This window comes from Engystomops pustulosus, chromosome 8, assembly GCF_040894005.1.
Source record: "Engystomops pustulosus chromosome 8, aEngPut4.maternal, whole genome shotgun sequence".
In the NCBI taxonomy this organism is placed as follows: Eukaryota; Metazoa; Chordata; class Amphibia; order Anura; family Leptodactylidae; genus Engystomops; species Engystomops pustulosus.
This window is the reverse complement of record NC_092418.1, coordinates 10,339,352-10,360,980: the sequence shown is the minus strand read 5'-3', so window position 1 is coordinate 10,360,980 and position 21,629 is coordinate 10,339,352. Positions and strand designations below refer to the sequence as shown.

At 39.4% G+C, this 21,629-nt stretch overlaps 2 pseudogenes; both read right to left on the bottom strand.

Annotated features, from left to right (window-relative positions):
* Positions 1-10,197: 10,197 nt before the first annotated feature.
* Positions 10,198-11,693, bottom strand: LOC140075754 (nuclear factor 7, brain-like; annotated as a pseudogene).
* Positions 11,694-17,862: 6,169 nt separating this feature from the next.
* On the bottom strand, positions 17,863-19,354 carry LOC140075752 (nuclear factor 7, brain-like; annotated as a pseudogene).
* Positions 19,355-21,629: the final 2,275 nt, after the last annotated feature.

Below are 21,629 nucleotides of genomic sequence, written 5' to 3'. Positions count from 1 at the left end.
ATTGCTCACAATTTGCTAGTAGATGCACTGCAGCAACTACAGCCACCAGCAGATCAACCAGAAATCAAATATATATAACGCTACTATAGGCGTAAGTAAGCCGTTTGGATTCTCCTATGGCTATTTTCTAGCCAAGTATTAAAGCACACTACTATGCCAGATGAGATGACGCTGAGTTATGAAAAAAATAAACGTAAAATAAAAAAGGAAATGGCAGACTGTGCCTAATTGAAATCCAACCCCGGGCCCTAATTAATTTTTACCACTTCGGTCTTTGCGATGGATATGTGCGTCACTAAGCGCAAAACACAGTGGTCGCAAGTCTCACTCCAAATTGCTCACAATTTGCTAGTAGATGCACTGCAGCAACTACAGCCACCAGCAGATCAACCAGAAATCAAATATATATAACGCTACTGTAGGCGTAAGTAAGCCGTTTGGATTCTCCTATGGCTATTTTCTAGCCAAGTATTAAAGCACACTGCTATGCCAGATGAGATGACGCTGAGTTATTAAAAAAATAAACGTAAAATAAAAAGAAACTGGCAGACTGTGCCTAATTGAAATCAAACCCCTAATAAATTTTCCCACTTTGGTGTTTGAGGTGGATATGTGTGTCACTAAGAGCTAAACACAACGGTAGCAAGTCCCCCTGCAAATTCCTCACAATATGGTACTAGCTGCACTACTAGTGCCAGCAAGCCCAGCCACAAGCAAATAAAAAAAAAAAGTATAACGTTATTGTAGCCCTAAGAAGGGCTGTTGGGTTCTTGTTGAATCACTCCTGCCTAACACTATTCTAATAGAACACCCTAACGCTTTCCCTGACCAGCAGCAGCTCTCTCCCTAGCGGCATCCAGACACAGAATGATCCGAGCAGCGCGGGCAGCGGCTAGTCTATCCCAGGGTCACCTGATCTGGCCAGCCAACCACTGCTATCGACGTGTAAGGGTACCACGTCATGCTGGGTGGAGTGCAGAGTCTCCTGGCTTCTGATTGGCTCTGTTTCTGGCCGCCAAAAAGCAAAACGGCGGGAGCTGCCATTTTCTCGAGCGGGCGAAATACTCGTCCAAGCAACGAGCAGTTACGAGTACGCTAATGCTCGATCGAGCATCAAGCTCGGACGAGTATGTTCGCTCATCTCTAATCTTAACCCCTTTTTGTTTTTGCATTTTCATTTTTCACTCCCCACTTTCAAAAATCTAACTTTTTTTCCCATGTAAAAAGCTTTGTGAGGGTTTGTTTTCTGCATAATGCAGTGAAATTGGTGAAAAGACGCTTTTGTGCCATTTTCTTGTGGGCTTGGATTTTACAGCTTTCACTGTGCACCACAAATGAAATGTCTCATATATTCTTTAGGGGATACTAAAGTTATATAGGTTTTATAATATTTTCATACATTTAAAAAAATGAAACCACCTGTACAAAAAAAAATATTTATTTTGCCATTTTTGGCGCTTTTTCATACTTCAGTGTAAGGAGCTGCGTGTAGTGTAATTATTTCCAAGATGACCTGATGTTTTTAATGCTACCATAACATAATCTAACACTTATGGAGGACTGTGGGGATGCATTGTTCTCTATCTGTATCCAGTGTTTTTTAACATTTAACATCACATAGTAACATAGTAGGCAGCAGCCACCCCACTGGTGATCCTTCATGAAGTGCCCTCAGCTCTTGTCAGTGGCTTCCCACACAATCCCCCCTTCCTGCTCTGAGTGACAGCTGTAAAAGTCTCCTTATTGGTCACAGCCATCGCTCAGAGCAGAAGGGAGTAATGATGGAGAAACCGTCTGCAGAGAGCCGCGGGGTCTACACTGTCCATGACTGCATTCTCAACAAAATCCCTGTTATTATCCCAGTACATATCCCATGAGAAATGATGAAACACTTTCCTGGGTTTGATTACCTTTTCCCTATCTTTCTGTGCATGCAGCTCACAGGTAGATCTATGTGTATCCATGGTAACTGAAAATAAATAAACCTTGTGTGTTCTGATTTAGCCGTCATCCCTCCATTCATCTTCTTCTGCAGGGAAGGACGGATGGTAGAATATGAAGTAGGAAAAAGATTTTTTTGTTTGTTGTCTGTTACCATAGAGACACATAAATCTAAGAAAGTGAATCCATCAGTCAGACACATGGAAAAATAAGTTGTGCTTTAAAACTTTTTATTGTTTAACTGTTTATTTCATCTTGTTAAAACCATTATTATGGGACCATAGAAAGGATATAAATCTAAACAGACAAACAATAGACATTTTTATCTATTCCTCGTTAGTAGAAGATAACTGTCACAATGCAACAGTAATCACATAAGAAATCAACAGCAAATTAATAAAGTACAAGTGAGAAGAACAGTAATATCTATCACTTATTTCTACATCTATGGAGGAAATCTGAAGCTTTGTCACCAAAAAAAATGTCCATTAATATATATTCAGTAATGAATCATCACAGAAATAGAAATGAGAAAATCTTAGAAGGAAGAGATTCATTTTAACATATTACAGCCACAATTTTGCTAAATTATTTTAAGATTGTGAGGATACAATTGTCATACATACAGAGGGCGGCATAGAGCGGCTCGGAGAAGGAGGCGGTGAAGGTGTGTAAGTGTCTGATGGGGTCACACAGCTGATAGAAGGACAGACGCCCGGCCTCATAGTCCAGATAGATCCCAACAACCTTCACAGGAGACTCTGATTCCAGACTTGTAAATATATTGTTATGAAGCACACCAAGGCTATTAATAACCCCCAAACCCCAGGATTTCTCATTAAAACCAATGAATGACTCGTTACCCACCACTTTCCTCTCCAGACTTTCCCCGGCCACTCCAATGATCCATTTCTCCGCCTGACTCACATCCACCTCCCAGTAATGTCTCCCAGAGGAGAAGCTGCAGGAGCTGAACACTTGACAGGACTCAAACCTTTCGGGTCCATCAGGTCTGTTCTGTGACGTTGCAGTATAAGAAGCGGATCTAAGACTCTGTGATATAATGATGTTATCATGAGCCGAGTCTATATCCAGTAATACCTCAGATTTCTCCATCACTGGGAACTGGCTCGTTCTTTTCAGATTATTCAGATCCTCCACAAAGCGCAGCAGTCCTCTGTATAATATCTGTGACACTATGACATCATCCAAACTCTGAGCTTCTCTTACATCTCCAATGACATCATAGCTCCGATCACTGACATCAACTTTGAATAAATCTTCTCGTAGGAAGGTCAATGGATCTGTGATATCACATGACTCCTCAAATTGATGAATTTTCTTGGTCAGCTCATCCTTGTGTAGCTCCACCTGTCTGATCATGTCAGAAACTGAGAGTGACACCCGATCCTTCTGTCTGGAGATCTCAGCCTGGACTTTCCTTTCTAAATCATCCAGCTTCTTCCTCAGATCAGTAAACAGATTAGTGACTTTCTCAGTGAGTCCAGATAATTTCTTTTCTTCTTCTACGCCATGATCTGTGAGATTCTGGATTTTTTTTCCTGCTTCCATTTTATCCAAGTTCATTTTCTCAGCAGCAGATCTCAGCTTCTCCTTCTTCTTCTCAGAGGCCACATCCAGTATCTCCACCTCATGTCCCATGTGATCTCCAGCCACCCAGCAGGACACACAGATACAGGTGGAATCCATAGGACAATAGTATTTCAGTACCTCATTGTGTGTGGAGCATTTTCTTTCCTCCAGGTTAACATCAGGATCAACCAAAATATGTTCTGAGGACTTACTGTGTCTCTGTAAGTGTTTCTCACAGAAAGAAGCCTCGCACTGCAGACATGTTCTTACAGCCGGTTCAGGAGAATCGCAGTAGGTGCAGCAGACTCTGGTCTCCTCCATCTTAGGCTGAGTAGATAAATTCTCCATTATATTCCCAAGATTCCTCCAGCCACCTCCTGTACACCCAGCGCACTCACAATACACGAGCAGCAGAAGTTGTGTCTCATCTGAAGGATTCAGGACTGAAACATCATCTTATATACAGTAAGAGGGTGGAGAGTCCTGCAGAAGCACCAACCCCTGCGGTCCTGGGTGTGACTGTCAGACCTATTCATAATGAAAGGGATTTACATTCTCATTGTCTTTATGTGTATTTCCCCCATTCACCTGCACTGAGAGCCAGGGGAGCAGCATCAGCACCTGAATGACTGGAGACGTTACTATTGTGAGGGTAATGTCAGGGCGGGGGTCTCACACCTCTCCAGGATTTGCTGGGATGGAAATTAGGCCTCAGTTTCATCTTGGCTTATTGAATAATGTTTATTAACACTTTCTGTGGGAGAATTTAGAAAAAAACTATGTTTCAGCCTTGTTGTTGTGTTTTAAGTATTGTGATATTGAATAACATTTCACCTTCTTCTACAGGTCACTACGATTATGGAGATACCAAATATGTGCAGATTGTACATAACTTTATATTATTTGGTCTCTATACCCGTGTCGCTGCCTATTTTATTGGATGAGATGGAGTTTATATTCATTCTACTTGTTGTTTTATTGGAATTATTCATTATATTTCAATACTTTTTTTTAATAGAGAAGGAAGAAAATATTTTACTTTGTTGGAGGTTTTTATTTTCCAGGGTTCATTGTGCAAGTTATGGGTCTCTGTCCTGCTATAGAAATCTAAAAATGGGATTATTTTCCCTGCAGTATAATATGGCCCATCACTATAGATTATTTATATTAGAGCCGTTATAGCCCTGATCCCCCCAGTTCTTCTACACTCTGAATTTAGATGTCTATTAATGCTATAAGTGCCATTTCATTTCTTATAGTGTTTGTTCCTTTTAACCCTTTAAAAGGGTAATATCATGTCACGGGTCTAATGCGGGTGTATGGAGAGGGCTCATGGGCTGAGCACTTTCCATAGTCGGTAAGTCTTTGCTGCATATGGCAGAAAAGACTTACCAGTAACACTCACGATCGGTGCTTGCGGGCGCCGCCATTTTGTTGGAGAACGTCGCTACCCGTGACGTCGTCGCCGGTTGCCATGACAGCCTCTTCTGAAGACCTAAGGCTGTCTGCATTTAACCCATTCATTACTATGTGCTAATTGCACATTGTAATGTATGAGGATATAAATCCCCATATACTGCCATTCTGTAGTATGGCAGTATATGATAGGATCAATCAAACTACCTTGGGTTAAAGTACCCTAGGGAGTCTGAAAAATAGTAAAAGTAAAAATTTTTTTTTTAAATTATAATAAAAAAAACTACAAAAAAAATCACAATCGCCGCATCCGAAAATCCCCGATCTATCAAAATATAAAAAAAGTTTTTTCACTGTGTTTAACCCCGTAACGGAAAATAGCGCCTAGAGTCAAATTGGCATGTTTGTACAGCGCTGCGTAATCTGTAGGCGCTTTATAAATAATTATTATTATTAAAAAATTGCACTTTTTTGCCATTTCGAAAAATATTTAAAAAAATCAATAAGAAGTGATCAAAAGGTTGCACAGTCCTAAAAATGGTAGCATTGAAAACTTCATCAAAAATCGCAAAAAAAAAATACCACCCACAGCTCTGTACACCGAAGTATAAAAAAGATGGCAAAATAAAAAAAATATATATTCTACACGAGTTTTTAATTTTTGTAAATCTATAATGAAAACATTATAAAACCTATACAAATTTGATATCCCCGTGATTGTACTGACCCAAAGAATAAAGTAGACATGTCATTTGTGGTGCACAGTGAAAGCTGTGAATTCCAAGCCCACAAGAAAACGCTGCAAATGCGTTTTTTCACCAACTTTACTGCATTTTGAATTTTTTTCCAGCTTCCCAATATAGTATAGTATAGTAATACCGTCACTATGAATTGCAATTTGTTACGCAGAAAACAAGCCATTACAGAGCTCTTTCCGTGTAAAAAAAAATATATAGATAGATTTTTGATTGTGGGGAGTGAAAAAAAAAAGAAAAAAAAAAAGGGCCAGGTCCTTAAAGGGTTAACTTTTTTCTATTTTTGATGTGTAAAGCTACTTTGGTATTCAGTTCGTGGATGGGACCTGCAGGGACTTGTTAGGTTGTGAGCACAGCTTATTTGGTCAGTACACTAAAAGTTCTAAAAACAAAGTCATATCTATACACTGTAGATATGGCTGATGTATATTGGAGTATTATTACCTCACATACTGTTGATATGACTAATGTATATAGGAGTATTATTACCTCACATACTGTAGATATGACTGATGTATATTGGAGTATTATCACCTCACATACTGTAGATATGACTGATGTATATTGGAGTATTATTACCTCACATACTGTAGATATGACTGATGTATATTGGAGTATTATTACCTCACATGCTGTAGATATGGCGGATGTATATTGGAGTATTATTACCTTACATACTGTAGTTATGACTGATGTATACTGGAGTATTATTACCTCACATATTGTAGATATGACTGATGTATATTGGGGTATTATTACCTCACATACTGTAGATATGACTGATGTATATTGGAGGATTATTACCTCACACACTGTAGTTATGGCAGGAGTATTATTACCTCACATACTGTAGATATGACTGATGTATATTGGGGTATTATTACCTCACATACTGTTGATATGACTAATGTATATAGGAGTATTATTACCTCACATACTGTAGATATGACTGATGTATATTGGAGTATTATTACCTCACATACTGTAGATATGACTGATGTATATTGGAGTATTATTACCTCACATACTGTAGATATGACTGATGTATATTGGAGTATTATTACCTCACATGCTGTAGATATGGCGGATGTATATTGGAGTATTATTACCTTACATACTGTAGTTATGACTGATGTATACTGGAGTATTATTACCTCACATATTGTAGATATGACTGATGTATATTGGGGTATTATTACCTCACATACTGTAGATATGACTGATGTATATTGGAGGATTATTACCTCACACACTGTAGTTATGGCAGGAGTATTATTACCTCACATACTGTAGATATGACTGATGTATATTGGGGTATTATTACCTCACATACTGTAGATATGACTGATGTATATTGGGGTATTATTACCTCACATACTGTAGTTATGGCTGATGTATATTGGAGTATTATTACCTCACATACTGTAGATATGACTGATGTATATTGGAGTATTATTACCTCACATACTGTAGATATGGATGATGTATATAGGAGTATTATTACCTCACATATTGTAGATATGACTGATGTATATTGGGGTATTATTACCTCACACACTGTAGGTATGGCAGGAATGTTACCTCATGAATTCCTGTAGTCACTGTGTCTCCTCATGAATCTGCTCCATTTACCTCCCTCGCTGTAGATACATCGCCCTGTGATCACTTACTGCAGACATGGCTGATATATGACATATTACTGCTCTGTACTGCAGCGTCTTCATGAGCCCTGGTGTGCTGGAGCAGTGTGATAGGGAGGACAGATAACCACCATTACTGTGTGAGGGGCTGGAGTGTCCCCTCATATGTGTATATCACCTCTGGGCTCCTGCTTGTGGATTTTGTTGGCCTTGGTATAATGAAGTGATGGCCAACCTATGACACGCGTGTCAGTGCAGAGATGAAAGAGAAGAGAAGTTTCATCAGGAGAAAAGAAATATGTAAAATAAATCTCTAGAAATAATGGAGATAGTTCCCTGCACTATAACTATAAAGCCAAAGTCTGCTGACAGGAGGAGAGATACAGAGATACAGATATGTGTGAGGTAAAAGGCTGATGCATCTTCATCTATAACTCTATATAGACGTGTGGACATAAATATTTATACGCCCTCCATATACAGTCATGTGCAGGGGCCTTAGTGTGATATATACTGACCCAGGGGCGGCCATCTTTGTATATCCCCTTCATGCGGAGACCAGGCATGACCAGGCCCTTTCCTGTTTTTTCATTTCCATTTTTCATTCGCCACCTTCAAAAATCTATAACTTTTTTAATTTTTACATGTACAGAGCTTTGTTATGGCTTGTTTTCTGCGTAACAAATTGCACTTCATAGTGATGATATTGAATATCCCATGCCATGTAAAGCGAGAAAATTTGTGCCATTTTCTTGTGGACTTGGATATTACAGCTTTCACTATGCGCCCCAAATGACATGTCTACTTTATTCTTTGGGTCAATACGATTATGGGGATACCAAATTTGTATAGGTTTTATAATGTTTTCATACATTTACAAAAATTAAAACCTCCTGTACAAAATAGTTTTTTTGATTTTGCCATATTCTGGCACTAATAACTTCTTCATACTTCGTTGTACGGAGCTGTGGGTGGAGTCATTTTAGCGGCTTTTGATTATGTTTTCATTGCTATCATGTTTACCTTTTGCAACCTTTTGATCACATTTTATAGATTTTTAAAATGTTTTTCAGAATTTCAAAAAAAGTGCAATTTTCCGTAACAGGGTTAAATGCAGTGAAAACATATTATATTTTGATAGAACGGGCATTTTCGGACGTGTTGATACCTAATGTGCTTATGATTTTTACTGCTTATTTTTTTATTTCTTTCAGTTCTAGGGAAAGGGGGGTGATTTTGAATTTTTAGTTTTTTTTATTATAATTTTTTTAAACTTTTTTTTATTTTTACTATTTTTCAGACTCCTAAGGTTACTTTAACCCTAGGTTGTCTGATCAATCCTAACATATACTGCCATATTACAGTACAGCAGTATACGGGGATTTTCCTCTTCATTCATTACAATCATACTCATTCATCACATTGTACTGAAAGGGTTAAAACGAGATGTTTTAACCTTTTTTTAAAAAAATTAACATAGGGCTGGTTGATAATTATTATTTTTGTTTTACATTTTTAGTTTTATTTGGCACATAGGGAAACGCACGATTCCAGCTTCCAAATGATTGTGCCAAAAAGGCCTCCAAACTTTGTGCTTGTGGAGAGCCATTGCACCAACCCCCTTCTGCCACAGGGAGCGCTGTTCAGGGAGGTATATATGATATGGCATGAGAGGAGCATACAGTCCTCATATAAACAAACATACAGTTTCCTGTAATAAGTGAAATGTCCCCCTGTATTCTATTTATTATCTTTTTAACCAACGAGTGTCAGATTTCTAAATTTTCCAGATTATCAGTGAGTGCAGGATGTCACAATAATTACAATCAGGTTATATGATATAAAAGAAGTCTGTCAGCAGTGACCACACAGATCTGCTACTAGCACCATGTACTGCAGGACCCAGACTACAGGGACATTCATCATCACTTCTACTACAATAGGTCAGTGAGGAAGAATGTGTAATATCTGGTTGGAGAGGTCCTCCTCCTGTATGTATTATACTCATTGTACACCCTGATTCTCACATCAGTAGACATTCCTCATGTCTCTTATAGATGATGTGTCCAACCTGCCATTATACTGTGTACATATGACACAATCCCCAGATGCCATGAAATACTACACGATGGAGAATAGATCTGCCCAATGATATGGTCAGACGTCTAATCTGAGGTCTCATGACCAGGAGCCTCTAGTAGCAAACCAGTCACATTGTTCAAAACGTGGCCCCGGATGATCATGACGATTTCTACCAAAGTGGTTTGTGATATGGATTGCCTATATCCGGTCACTAAGTATAGAAAAGTGACAAAAAAAGAATTTCACAATCAGATTTCATAGAAATATTTTATTAGAACTAAAGAAGAATTAAGAAATTACATTTTACAAAAATAGATTTGATCAGTATAATCAGACACACAATCCTAATACACCAATACTATATCTGGAATCTTATGTCCACTAGTGAAAAATGTATGGTTCCAAAAAAATCTAGAAAACCTCATCATATTTTGCAACAGGAGCCATTTTATCATTTGTTCAGATAATTTTCTTGTAAACCACAATTTTATGGGGTAATTTGTCTATTGTTTCATCATCTGAAGCTTTTTACATCTGCCCAATGGTGATTCCTTATAAAGTGCCCTCAGATCTTGACTGTGACCTACACCACAAACCCCTCCCATCTGCTCTGAGTGACGGCTGTCACAGCCTTCTGAGTGGACAACATGAGAAGAAACGGTGATAAAAATATATTTAGTAATAAATCAGTACATCATATTTGTTAAAAAGTGAAAGTATCTTAGATGAAAAAATCACCTTAACTATTTACAGCCGCTTGTGGATGTTCATTATTTTAAGATTCTAATCCCAGAATTCTCGGGCACATAGAAAGCGGCATAGAGCGGCTCGGTGAAGGAGGCGGTGAAGGTGTGTAAGTGTCTGATGGGGTCACACAGCTGATAGAAGGACAGACGCCCGGCCTCATAGTCCAGATAGATCCCAACAACCTTCACAGGAGATTTTGATTCCAGACTTGTAAATATATTGTTATGACGCACACCAAGTGTACTATATACATTTAACACCCAAGATTTCTCATTACAGCCAATATAAGATTCCAGGCACTTCACCTTCCTCTCCAGACTTTCCCCGGCCACTCCAATGATCCATTGCTCCGCCTGACTCACGTCCACCTCCCAGTAATGTCTCCCAGAGGAGAAGGTGCAGGAGCTGAACACCTGATTACAATTGAACCTCTTGGGTCCATCGGGTCTGTTCTGTGATGTAGAAGTATAAGAAGCAGATCTGAGATCCTTTGAAATAAAAATCTTTTCAGAAGCCGAATCTTTATCCAGTAATACCTCAGATTTTTTAATCGCTGGGAAGTGTTGTTTTCTTCTCATATTATTCAGATCATCAGCAAAGCGCAGCAGTCCTCTGTATAATATCTGTGACACTATGACATCATCCAGACTCTGAGCTTTTCTTTTAGCACCGATGACCTCACAGCTCCGATCACTGATGTCACCTCTGGTTAAATCATCTTGTAAGAAGGATAATGGATCTGTGATATCACATGGCTCCTCAAATTGATGCATTTTCTTGGTCAGCTCATCCTTGTGTAGCTCCATCTGCCGGATCATGTTAGAGACTGAGGTTGACACCTGATACTTCTGTCTGGAGATCTCACCCAGGACTCTCCTTTCTAGATCATCCAGCTTCTTCCTCAGATCAGTAAACAGATTGGTGACTTTCTCAGTGAGTCCAGATAATTTCTTTTCTTCTTCTACCCCATGATCTGTGAGATTCTGGATTCTTCTTCCCGCTTCCATTTTTTTTAGAGTTCATTTTCTCAATAGCAGATCTCAGCTTCTCCTTCTTCTTTTTAGAGGCCACATCCAATATCTCCACCTCATGTCCCTTGTGGTCTCCAGCCACCCAGCAGGACACACAGATACAGGTGGAATCCATAGGACAATAGTATTTCAGTACCTCATTGTGTGTGGAGCATTTTCTTTTTCCCAGTTTAACATCAGGATCAACCAAAATATGTTCTGAGGACTTACTGTGTCTCTGTAAGTGTTTCTCACAGAAAGAAGCCTCGCACTGCAGACATGTTCTTACAGCCGGTTCAGGAGAATCGCAGTAGGTACAGCAGACTCTGGTCTCCTCCATCTTAGGCTGAGTAGATAAATTCTCCATTATATTCCCAAGATTCCTTTTCTTTAGGTGATTATGGACGTCACGGATGCTTCTTTCTGCAGTCAGGACAGGAATATCCTCCAGCCACCTCCTGTACATCCAGCGCACTCACAATACACGAGCAGCAGAAGTTGTGTCTCATCTGAAGGATTCAGGACTGAAACATCATCTTATATACAGTAAGAGGGCGGAGAGTCCTGCAGAAGCACCAACCCCTGCGGTCCTGGGTGTGACTGTCAGACCTATTCATAATGAAAGGGATTTACATTCTCATTGTCTTTATGTGTATTTCCCCCATTCACCTGCACTGAGAGCCGGGGGAGCAGCATCAGCACCTGAATGACTAGAGACGTTACTATTGTGAGGGTAATGTCAGGGCGGGGGTCTCACACCTCTCCAGGATGTGGTGGAGAGTTTCACTTTCATCTGATTTAATTAATTATAATTAACCCTTTCTGTGGGAAGATTGAGAAAAAAAACTTTAACTACACCTTGTTATTGTGTTTTAAGTATTGTGACATTGAATAACATTTCACCTTCTTCTACAGGTCACTACGATTATGGAGATACCAAATATGTGCAGATTGTACATAACTTTATATTATTTGGTCTCTATACCCGTGTTGCTGCCTATTTTAGTGGATGAGATGGAGTTGCAATATAATATGTCCCATCACTATAGATTTATTATATTAGAGCCGTTATAGCCCTGAACCCCCCCCCCCCCCCCCGTTCTTCTACACTCTGAATATAGATGTCTATTAATGCTATGACTGCCATTTGTTTTCTATGTTTCATTTTTCCTCTACTTTTTTGGACTATTTTTGTTGTCTAAAGCTGTAAAAAAAAATTGAATACATAAAAAAATATACATACAAGATATGTGAAATTTTATTTTGGGGGTCATTATGGTTGTGGCGATATTGTATATTGTATATATTTATTTTTAAAAGTTACCCAAAAAAAGCCTTTTTATCACCAACACTTGTTTTTATCTTCACTTTAGATGATAATAACTTTGGAAAACTTTAATTTACCAAGTGATTTTGATATTGTTTTTTCATGTTTATTATGTTGTATACAGAAAACAGAGTGAATTTGGTGAAAATTTTGAAAAAATAGCTATTTTCAAAATGTGAAATTTTCTGCTTTTCCGACAGATATTCATACCACCAAACAAATGAACTTATTAACATTTATCATACGTCTGCTTTATGTGGGGTTCACTTTTCCCACTATCCTTTTATCTTATGAGGTTGGTTGTAAGTCAAACTGCAATTTTCCTCATTTTTAATAAAATTTCAAAAGCCATTTCTTTAGGGACCAATGCAGTTGTGAAAGGGCTTTGTAAGGCCTAAATTTCCCAAAAAATCATCAAGTTTATAAACTGCTCATCTTACACTATTCAAAAAAACTTATAGAAAATTTGTTAAACCTTTAAGTTTTTCACGATAGTTAAATTACAATATTGATAAAATTTTGAAATTTCTATATTTTTTATATATGGTATTGATATATTCAAGAAAAGACGAGAAAAGACAATTTACACATATACACAAATAAAAAAATGAAAAATGTTGTCACCCACTTTTTCTTAAATATGTCAGTATTATATTTGTGGCCCTAAACTGCTGTAGGGGCACATGGGGGTTTGAAGGAACAGAGCGCTGTTTGACTTTTAGAAGCAGATTTAGTTGGGATTGTTTTCGGGGACTGTGTTGCATTTGGAAAGCCCCTGGAATAACAACACAGTGGAAACCCCAAACAAGTGACCCCATTTTGAAAACTATATCCCCAAGGAATTTATAAATGGGTATAATGATCATTTTTACATTTTGATTTTTTGCAGAATTATACTACAAAAAGCAAAATTATTTATTTTTCCAAAAAAAATCTATTTTGACAAATTTTTCATTTTCACAAGGGGTTAGGACAGGAAATGCAGACCCAGTTTATTAGAAAATGTCTCTCAAATATGGCAATGCATATAGGGTCATAACCTGCTGTACGGGTCCAGGTGCGAATGCAATGAGCATTATTTTTTAAAACTGCAGCATGTGGAGCGCATCCAGTATATATCAGGGGTATAAGGGATATTTGGAATAAAAAATGAGGATGATAAATTGCTGCCGCAAAACAAATTTTCCAATGCACTTGGGTCAGAGGGGCAGTTAGGGCAATAAGACGCCCTCTACCATCGTATGCCGTTCTTGCTGCATACCAGCAGTTCTGTGAGGAAGGATGTTGTTAGTTTGAAAATATTTTCCCAGGAAATGTCGTCAACAGAAATGTAAAGGTCCAGCTCCCATTGCTCCAGACATGGTGAGGCTTCCGTATGCCACATCCCCTCTATAGCTTTATATGCTAGAGATATTCCTTTCGTTGCTTTAAGTCTATTAAAGATAGATATTGATTGGGGACCCCAACATTTCTCTGGTACCATAGTTAGAAAGTGTCTAATGTGTAGGTACTTCTAAAATTCTTTTACAGAAATATCTAATTTTTCACAAATAATTTTGAATGGTAATAAATGGGTTTTACCCCATATATCAGCTATAGAGTTTATTCCATGTTCTATCATACATTGTAGGTCCAGATCTTCCAAAAAACCTGTAAAATTTTGCAAGGAAGGTCCCCAATTTTCAGAGTAAATAGTGAAGGTTTCTCTGTGTATAAATCCCATATCTTCAGCGCTGCTTCGGATGTACATAAGACAAAGTGGAGAAAAGGCAAGAGCTGTCGTGGGGCGCTGACAGTCACTTCCCCAGAAATTCACATACTCCAAATAGTCAAAAAAAACATCTGATCACTTTGTTATTTTATTTAGATTTTATCAAAGTAAAGAATAAAAGAAATTCTTAATATAATGGTCCTCTGTAACGCGTTTCGGGTACTCGACCCTTTCTCAAACATAGGACGACGAATGAGCAGGATAATACACATTGCAAGTCTTATATACTGTGATAATATTACACTCTACAGTTTTACAACCAGCCAGGAAGAGTCACTGGACAGTGCGTCTCTGCACCCCAGTGAGTCTGTTTGATCAGAGAAACGTGCAAAGGTGACGAAATTAACACCTTAGGCCAGAGTGGTTCAGGAACAACGGGGGGTTAAATAACCAGCAGACTTTGGTTTTTCCTCCAAAACCTCGACAATGGGAATATCATAGCTGTCCATAACTGGGGCATAATTCATAATTATGGGTCCCCAGTTACACAGGACAGTTATGGGGTCTAGACACACTCCTGGAGCGAAAATCAGAATGTTAGCAGCCAATAGCAGAACACCCCTGATATTAGGCTAAGACACCCCGAGTTTGGTATGTGGTTGATGGGAATAACGTACCCGTTTGGTTGAAAGCCATGGCACAATTGTGCCATCTTCTAATCAAAAGTTATGTTGATAAAAACCCAGACCCAAAAAGTACCTCACTGATAGGAGGGGGATAGAAAATCCCCTGGGGGGTCAAAAATCCCCTGGGTTTAAATTAGTGAAGCAGCCACATGGGGTTATTCAGTCTGGAGGACTCTATAAACACTAGAAGACTGGATAGATGTCTATGCCCAGTCCTCACACAAACTTAAACTCCCACGGTAGTCAGCTCCAAACTTCTCCCACCTGACAGTGGACCGGCCAGCTGCGCTTGGAGTGCCCAAGGCAAAGGCATATCCTTGCAAAGAAGAAAACTGAAGAAAACTCCAGCGCAGGCTCCTTGGTCTTTATAAAATCAACTTTATAAAATCAGATCAAGACTAAGGCTTTTTAGCCAAAACGCATAGATCAGAACCTATTGGGGCAGATTTACTTACCTGGCCCATTCACGATCCAGCGGTGCGTTCTCTGCGGTGGATTCGGGTCTTCCGGCGATTCACTAAGGCAGTTAGTAACATCCACCAGGTGTCGCTGCTGCGCTGAAGTCCGCCGAGGCCCGCCAGAGTTCACGATCCTATACTTGGTGAAGGTAAGTGCGTGTCCCGCGACACTTTTTTTAAAAAAATGCGGCGGTTTCTCCGAATCCGTTGGGTTTTTGTTCGGCAACGCCCCCGATTTCCATCACATGCATGCCGGCGCCGAGGCGCCACAATCCGATCACGTGCGCCAAAAACCCGGGGCAATTCAGGGAAAATCGGCGGAAATATTCGGGTAACACGTTGTGGAAAACGTGAATCAGGCCCTTAGTAAATGACCCCCATTGTGTTTTACCTGATGTACGTCTATGCTATATGCTAAATAAAGAAAAGTTGATTTTATAAAGACCAAGGAGCCTGCGCTGGAGTTTTCTTCTGTTCTCTTCTATGCCCAGTCCTCGGGTCAAAGAATTTCTTATTATTTCACTAGCAAGAGTTTTTTGTTTCCTTTGTCCTAACTGTAAGTATCGTATGTGTATTGTTTTTAATCTTTTTCATTTTATCTGACAATTTTATTCTTTGAGTGTTATTTTAATAAGTCTCTGCTTGTAGCCTTAAAGAAACTGAGTCTCTGAAGGGAATCACGTTACCAGAGGTCACTGTTAGTATAATCCATGTAGTAAGCGTTTGCATGTTCTGTGTGAATTTATAGTTGTAAAAGTTATAAGTAGTGAGTGCATGTGCTGTGTAATCATCAGGGTGCATTGTGCATTGTGTGGTTGAGGTGCCTACGGCCTTCTTTGCGTAAGCAACTCCTGGTGGTGGCAGTGGATTGGCTGGGTGCTGAGATTGTGTGGAGTAAATTTTGCGTTAGGACGCCATTTTGTGGAAGTGGGCGGAGCTTAAGGGCTAAATTCTTGGACTCCATAGAGTAGGTATACATATACTAATACATAGAAAACAAATGATTTACACGTACCAGCTTCTCGGAGTGAAACTTCCATCTCTGCACATGCGTACCTAACCTAATATGAGCCGGAAGTTCCACTCCAAAACGCTGGTAAGTAATTTGTTTTCTATGTATTAGTATATAAGAATGTCAATGTGTATTATCCTGGTCATTCGTCGTCCTATGTTTGAATTTCTGGGGAGGTGTACTGTCAGCACCCCACGACAGCTCTTGCCTTTTTTCCACTTTGTCTTATGCCATTTACTGGACCCCCAGTGGTGTCTCTGGATTTTGAGATGTGGGAGCTGCACAGACAGTGACACCCCCTACAAATACACCTAGCAGATTGGACCCACATTGTCTATATTACTGCTCTCCATGCTTGTCTAGCTATTCTATGAGCCTACTAATCAAGGATTCACCAGGTGAGCACCTCTAATTCTCCCTACGATACAGCTGGAAACAGCAGACGTTATCACCCGAGGCGCCGTCCTCTGTTGTCTCCTTTTTTCTGCTATTTCCTAACTTTGGATGTACATAGTAAAGAGCCATGCAACGGCTTGCTCAAGATTGATGCCCATAATCTAACACTTATGGAAGACTGTGGGGATGCATCGCTCTCTATCTGTATCCAGTGTTTTGTAACATTTAAAATCACATAGTAACATAGTAGGCAGCAGCCCCCCCAATGGTGATCCTTTATAAGGTGCCCTCAACTCTTGTCAGTGACTTCCCACACAAACCCCCCTTCCTGCTCTGAGTGACAGCTGTAGAAGTCTCCTTATTGGCCACAGTCATCGCTCAGAGCAGAAGGCAGTAATGGTGGAGAAACCCTCTGCAGAGAGCCGAGGGGTCTCCACTGTCCATGACTGCATTCTCAACAAAATCCCTGTTATTATCCCAGTACATATCCCATGAGAAATGATGAAACACTTTCTGGGTTTGGTGACAATTTCCCTATCTTTCTGTGCATGCAGCTCACAGGTAGATCTATATGTATCCATGGTAACTGACAATAAATAAACCTTGTGTGTTCTGATTTAGCCGTCATCCCTCCTTTGACCTTCTACTACAAGGAGGGACAGATGGTAGAATATGGAGTAGGAAAAATATTTTTTTGTTTGTTGTCTGTTACCATAGAGACACATAATTCTAAGAAAGTGAATCCATCAGTCAGACACATGGAAAAAATAAGTTGTGCTTTAAAACTTTTTATTGTTTAACTGTTTATTTCATCTTGTTAAAACCATTATTATGGGACCATAGAAAGGATATAAATCTAAACAGACAAACAATAGACATTGTTATCTATTCCTCATTAGTAGAAGATAACGATTTCTGATCACAAGGCAACAGTAATCACATAAGACATCAACAGCAAATTAATAAAGTACAAGTGAGAAGAGCAGTAATATCTATCACTTATTTCTACATCTATGGAGGAAATCTGATTGAGAGGATCTTAGAGGCAGAGAGTCATTTTAACATATTACAGCCACAATTTTGCTAAATTATTTTAAGATTGTGAGGATACAATTGTCATACATACAGAGGGGGGCATAGAGCGGCTCGGTGAAGGAGGCGGTGAAGGTGTGTAAGTGTCTGATGGGGTCACACAGCTGATAGAAGGACAGATGCCCGGCCTCATTGTCCAGATAGATCCCAACAACCTTCACAGGAGACGCTGATTCCAGACTTGTAAATATATTGTTATGAAGCACACCAAGGTTATTAATAACCATCAAACCCCAGGATTTCTCATTAAAAGCAATAAATGACTCGTTACCAGCCGCTTTCCTCTCCAGACTATCCCCAGCCACTCCAATGATCCATTTCTCCGCCTGACTCACATCCACCTCCCAGTAATGTCTCCCAGAGGAGAAGCTGCGGGAGCTGAACACCTGACAGGACTCAAACCTCTCGGGTCCATCAGGTCTGCTCTGTGACGTTGCAGTATAAGAAGCGGATGTAAGAGTCTGTGATATAATGATATCATGAGCCGAGTCTATATCCAGTAATACCTCAGATTTCTCCATCATTGGGAACTGGCTCGTTCTTTTCAGATTATTCAGATCCTCCACAAAGAGCAGCAGTCCTCTGTATAATATCTGTGACACTACCACATAATCCAGACTCTGAGCTTCTCTTACATCACCAATGACATCACAGCTCCGATCACTGACATCAACTTTGAATAAATCTTCTCGTAATAAGGTTAATGGATCTGTGATATCACATGACTCCTCAAATTGATGAATTTTCTTGGTCAGATCATCCTTGTGTAGCTCCACCTGTCTGATCATGTCAGAAACTGAGAGTGACACCTGCTCCTTCTGTCTGGAGATCTCACTCAGAACTCTACTTTCTAAATCAACCAGCTTCTTCCTCAGATCAGTAAACAGATTAGTGACTTTCTCAGTGAGTCCAGATAATTTCTTTTCTTCTTCTACCCCATGATCTGTGAGATTCTGGATTTTTTTCCCTGCTTCCATTTTATCCAAGTTCATTTTCTCAACAGCAGATCTCAGCTTCTCCTTCTTCTTCTCAGAGGCCACATCCAATATCTCCACCTCATGTCCCATGTGATCTCCAGCCACCCAGCAGGACACACAGATACAGGAGGCATCCATAGGACAATAGTATTACAGTACCTCATTGTGTGTGGAGCATTTTCTTTCCTCCAGGTTAACATCAGGATCAACCAAAATATGTTCTGAGGATTTACTGTGTCTATGTAAGTGTTTCTCACAGAAAGAAGCCTCACACTGCAGACATGTTCTTACAGCTGGTTCAGGAGAATCGCAGTAGGTGCAGCAGACTCTGGTCTCCTCCATCTTAGGCTGAGTAGATAAATTCTCCATTATATTCCCAAGATTCCTTTTCTTTAGGTGATTACGGACGTCACGGATGTTTCTTTCTGCAGTCAGGACAGGAATATCCTCCAGCCGCCTCCTGTACATCCAGCACACTCACAATACACGAGCAGCAGAAGTTGTGTCTCATCTGAAGGATTCAGGACTGAAACATCATCTTATATACAGTAAGAGGGCGGAGAGTCCTACAGAAGCAACAACCCCTGCGGTCCTGGGTGTGACTGTCAGACCTATTCATAATGAAAGGGATTTACATTCTCATTGTCTTTATGTGTATTTTCCCCATTCACCTGCACTGAGAGCCGGGGAGCAGCATCAGCACCTGAATGACTGGAGACGTTACTATTGTGAGGGCAATGTCAGGGCGGGGGTCTCACACCTCTCCAGGATGTGCTGGGATGGGAACTAGGCCTCAGTTTCACTTTTTCCTAAATTAATAATTATTATTTAACCTTTCTGTGTGAGAATTTTCAAATAAACTGCAATTTAGTTCTGGTTTTTATGTCTCATATTACATCATTGAATAACATTTTACCTTCTTCTACAGGTCACTACGATTATGGAGATACCAAATATGTGCAGGTTTTTATGGTTTTATGACATTTGGACAATAAAATAATTTTCGTAATAAACCATTAGATTTAAAGAACCAGAAGTTTTTTCTTTTATTATTTGGTCTATCTGCCCATATTGTGGCTTGTTTTTTAGCAGATGAGGTGAAGTTTTTATTTATACTACTGGTTTTATTGGAATAATTGATTATATTTTTATATGATTTTTATTAGAGATGGAAGGAAAGATTTTATTTTGTTGGAGGTTTTCTTTTATAGTGCTCACCTACAAGTTATGGATCTCCCTTTGTCCCGTTCTGTTTATGGGATTATTGACCTTCTCCTGCCGTACAAGATCACTTATATATCAATTGCCGCTAGTGAGCGTATAGGAAAGAATTAGAAATCCACGGATCTCCCTGGAAGATCTTTGAACTAAAATAAAAACTTTCTGGTTTTACCACATAAAGTTTCCTCAAAGTAGGGGAGAAGAGGAGTCGGGTCGTCTCTCATAGAGGAGCTAATGCCATGTTAGTCACGTTTTTTTTAAAATTATTTTTATTAGTTTTATCATAATACAACACAACAAGTATTCCAATGTTATACAATGACATATCCAGCAGATAACAAGATTTTGTATTTCCTATGTCACCTTTATATCTTCTTGTCTTTTTATATGAATTGTATCTTACTCGACATATCTGATGATGACGACGTTTGTAGAGATAACATGTAATTTACATGACCTTAACTTTTTAGGGCCTTATTTAGTCCCTTAACAAAAAAAAGAGGATTGGGGGGGGGGGGGGAAATAGGCAAGCTGTGATTTCTGATATCAGTAACTAGCTTTGTAGTAAATTCTCAGGTTATGTGCTGAAGTGTTTGCACGTTTTGACAGTAAGAGGGCGGAGAGTCCTGCAGAAGCATCAACCCCTGAGGTCCTGGGCGTGACTGTCAGACCTATTCATAATGAAAGGGATTTACATTCTCATTGTCTTTATGTGTATTTCCCCCATTCACCTGCACTGAGAGCCGGGGGAGCAGCATCAGCACCTGAATGACTGGAGATGTTACTATTGTGAGGGTCATGTCAGGTAGGGGGTCTCACACCTCTCCAGGATGTGCTGGGATGGAAACTAGGCCTCAGTTTCATCTTGGTCTACTGAATAATGTTTATTAACACTTTGCGGGAGAATTAAGAAAAAAAAACTATGTTTCAGCCTTGTTGTTGTGTTTTAAGTATTGTGACATTGAATGACCTTTTCCTTCTTCTACAGGTCACTACGATTATGGAGATACCAAATATGTGCAGATTGTACATAACTTTATATTACTTGGTCTCTATACCCGTGTCGCTGCCTATTTTAGTGTATGAGATGGAGTTTATATTCATTCTACTTATTGTTTTATTGGAATTATTTATTATATTTCAATACTTTTTTTTACTAGAGATGGAAGAAAAGATTTTACTTTGTTGGAGGTTTTTATTTTCCAGTGTTCATTGTGCAAGTTATGGGTCTCTGTCCTGCTATAGAAATCTAAATATGGGATTATTTTTCCTGCAGTATAATATGTCCCATCACTATAGATTTACTATATTAGAGGCGTTATAGCCCTGATCCCCCCAGTTCTTCTTCACTCTGACTTTAGATGTCTATTTATGCTATAAGTGCCATTTCTTTTTTTCTTGTGGTTGTTCCTTTTAACCCTTTCACGACCATTGTGTCGCCGGTCGGCTTCGGGTGCATGGGGAGGGCTCACGGGCTAGCATCGTGATGTCATCGGGGAGCAGTGACCGGTTGCCATGACAGCCTCGGGTCTTCTGGATTTAACCCATTCATTACTATGTGCTAA